Genomic DNA, 3,781 nt, shown 5'->3' with positions numbered 1-3,781 from the left:
CAATTACAACAATCAATCTTCAAATTTTGAACACATGAAAAGAGGAAATTTTGGAGGCAGAAGTTCTGGCTCCTATGGTGGTGGAGGCCAATACTTGGCCAAACCACAAAACCAAGGTGGCTATGGTGGTTCCAGCAGCAGTGGTAGCTATGGCAGTGGCAGAAGGTTTTAATTACTGCCAGGAAACAAAGTTTAGCAGGAGAGGAGAGCCAGAGAAGTGACAGGGAAGCTACAGGTTACAACAGATTGGTGAACTCAGCCAAGCACAGTGGTGGCAGAGCCTAGCTGCTACAAAAAAGACATGTTTTAGACAACGCTCATATGTATGGGAAAAAATTGGAGGACTGTACTTGTGACTAACTGTATAACAGGTTATTTTAGTTTCTGTTCTGTGCAAAGTGTAAAGCATTCCAACAAAGGGTTTTAATGTAGCACTTTTTTTGCACCCATGCTGTTGATTGCTAAATGAAATAGTCTGATCATGATGCTGAATAAATGTCTTTTTCTTTTTAATGTGCTGTGTAAAATTAGTCTACTCTGAAGCCATTTTGGTAAACTATCCCAACAATGTGAAGTTAGAATTCCTTCATGGTGATGCCAGGTTCCATTTGAAATTTATTTACAACCTGCTTTGGTGGAGAAGTTGTTGTCTTCAAAACCTTGGTGTAGTTGAACTGACAGTTACTGTGTTGTGACCTGGAGTTCACCATTAAAAGAGTCACCCATGCAGAGTCATGGAGGTTTTTTTTTTTTTTTTTGGTTATTAATGATTGTTGACATATCCTGTGCAATATATCTAAATTGAATTATGGTACCAGATAAAGTTATAGATAGGAATAAAGCTTGTGTATCATCCATTATCATGTGTAATCAATAAAAACTTAATACCCTCAAAAAAAAGTAATCATGACAGTCAATTAAAAAAATTAACTATTAATTTTTTAAAGTAGAATGATGAAAAATGACACACTATTAAAACACAAATCAAAAGACAGCTGGAACGGCTATATTAATATTAGACAAAATAGACTTTAGAAGAAGAAATGGTATAAGAGGGACAATATATGGGAAAAATGGGTAAACTAAGAAGACAATCTTAATTGTATGTACACCTAACAAAAAGTTTCAAAACACATGAAGCAAAAGCTGACAGAATTGAATAGAAACAGACAGGATTCACAGTTGTAGTTAGATGTCAACACACTTCAGTAATTAACAGAACAAAATAGGTAAGGATATAGAAAATCTAAACAACACTATCAACCAACTTAACCTAGTTGATGTTTATAGTACACTCAGCCTAACAACAAAAAAATACATTCTTTTCAAGTGCACATGAAACATTCACCAAGTACACCATAATTCTCGGCCATGAAACAATCCTCAACAAATTTAAAACCAACATAGTCCGAAGTATATTCTGCCTGTTTTCCTTGAAGAGTTTTATAGTTTCTGGTCTTACATTCAGATCTTTAATCCATTTTGAGTTTGTGTTTGTGTATGGTGTTAGAAAGTGTTCTAATTTCATTCTTTTACAGGTGGTTGACCAGTTTTCCCAGCACCACTTGTTAAAGAGATTGTCTTTTCTCCATTGTATATTTTTGCCTCCTTTGTCAAAGATAAGGTGTCCATACGTGTGTGGATTTATCCCTGAACCTTCTATTTTGTACCACTGATCTATGTCTCTATCTTTGTGCCAGTACCATGCTGTCTTGATGACTGCAGCTTTGTAGTATAGTCTGAAGTCAGGAAGGTTTGATTCCTCTAGTTCCTTCTTCTTTCTCAAGATTGCTTTGGCTATTTGAGGTTTTTGTGTTTCCATACACATTGTGAAATTACTTGTTCTAATTCTGTGAAAAATACCATTGGTAGTTTGATAGGGATTGTGTTGACTCTATTGACTGCTTTGGGTAGTATACTCATTTTCACTATACTGATTCTTCCAATCCTTGAACATGGTATATTTCTCCATCTATTTATATTATCTTTGATTTCTTTCATCAGTGTTCTATAGTTTTCTATATACAAGTCTTTTGTTTCTTAGGTAAATTTGTTCCTAAGTATTTTATTCTTTTCATCACAATGGTGAATGGGATTGTTTCCTTAATTTCTCTGGTTTTTTTTTTTTTTCATTGTTAGTGTATAGGAATGCAAGGGATTTCTGTGTATTAATTTTATATCCTGAAACTTTGCTATATTCATTGATTAGCTCTAGTAATTTTCTGGCAGTATCTTTAGGGTTTTCTATGTAGAGGATCATGTCATCTGCAAACAGTGAGAGTTTTATGTCTTCTTTTCTAATCTGTTCATTTTATTTCTTTTTCTTCTCTGATTGCTGCGACTAGGACTTCCAAAACTATGTTGAATAGCAGTGGTGAGAGTGAGCACCCTTGTTTTGTTCCTGATTTTAGAGGAAATGTTTTCAATTTTTTGCCATTGAGGATAACGTTTGCTGTGGGTTTGCTGTATATGGCTTCTATTACGTTGAGGTATGTTCCTTCTATGCCTGCTTTCTGGAGAATTTTTGTCATAAATGGGTGTTGAATTTTGTCAAAGGCTTTCTCTGCATCTACTGAGAAATCATATGGTTTTTATCTTTCAATTTGTTAATATGGTGTATCACATTGGTTGATTTGGGAATATTGAAGAATCTTTGCATCCCTGGAATAAAGCCCACAAGGTCATGATGTATGATCTCTTTAATATGTTGTTGGATTCTGTTTGCTAGAATTTTGTTAAGGATATTTGCATCTATGCTCATCAGTGATATTGGCCTGTAGTTTTCTTTTTTTGTGGCATCTTTGTCTGGTTTTGGTATTATGGTGGTGGTGGCCTCATAGAATTAGTTTGGGAGTTTACCTTCCTCTGCAATTTTCTGGAAGGGTTTGAGTAGAATAGGTGTTAGCTCATCTCTAAATTTTTGGTAGAATTCACCTGTGAAGCTATCTGGTCCTGGGCTTTTGCTTGTTGGAATTCTTATTACAATTTTTATTTCTGTGCTTGTGATTGGTCTGTTCAGTTTTCCTATTTCTTCCTGGTTCAGTTTTGGAAGGTTATACTTTTCTAAGAAATTTTCCATTTCTTCCAAGTTGTCCATTTTATTGGCATACAGTTGCTCATAGTGGTCTCTTATAATTTTTTATATTTCTGTGTTGTCTGTTGTGATTTCTCCATTTTCATTTCTAATTTTATTGACTTGATTCTTCTCCCTTTTTTCTTGATGAGTCTGGTTAACAGTTTGTCTACTTTATTTATCTTCTCAAAGAACCAGCTTTTAGATTTGTTTATCTTTGCTATAGTCTCTTTCATTTCTTTTACATTTATTTCTGTTATTTTTATGACTTCTTTCCTTTTACTAACTTTGGACTTGTTCTACTTTTCTTTTTCTAGTTGTTTTAGGTGTAAAGTTAGGTTGTTTATTTGATGTTTCTCTTGTTTCTTGAGGTAGGCTTGTATTGCTATGAACCTCCCTCTTAGCACTGCTTTTATAGAATCCCACAGGTTTTGGGTTGTCGTGTTTTCATTTTCACTTGTTTCTATGTATATTTTGACTTCCTTTTTGATTTCTCCTGTGATTTGTTGGTTATTCAGAAGTGTGTTGTTTAGCCTCCATATGTTTGTGTTTTTAATAGTTTTCCCACATTTGATATCTAGTCTTACCACATTGTGATCAGAAAAGATGCTTGAAATGATTTCAATTTTTCTAAATTCACCAAGGCTAGATTTATGGCCCAAGATGTGATCTATCCTGGAGAATATTCCGTGTGCACTTGAGAAAAAG

This window comes from Dama dama, chromosome 9 (genome assembly GCF_033118175.1).
Source record: "Dama dama isolate Ldn47 chromosome 9, ASM3311817v1, whole genome shotgun sequence".
In the NCBI taxonomy this organism is placed as follows: Eukaryota; Metazoa; Chordata; class Mammalia; order Artiodactyla; family Cervidae; genus Dama; species Dama dama.
This window is presented reverse-complemented; position numbering follows the sequence as displayed.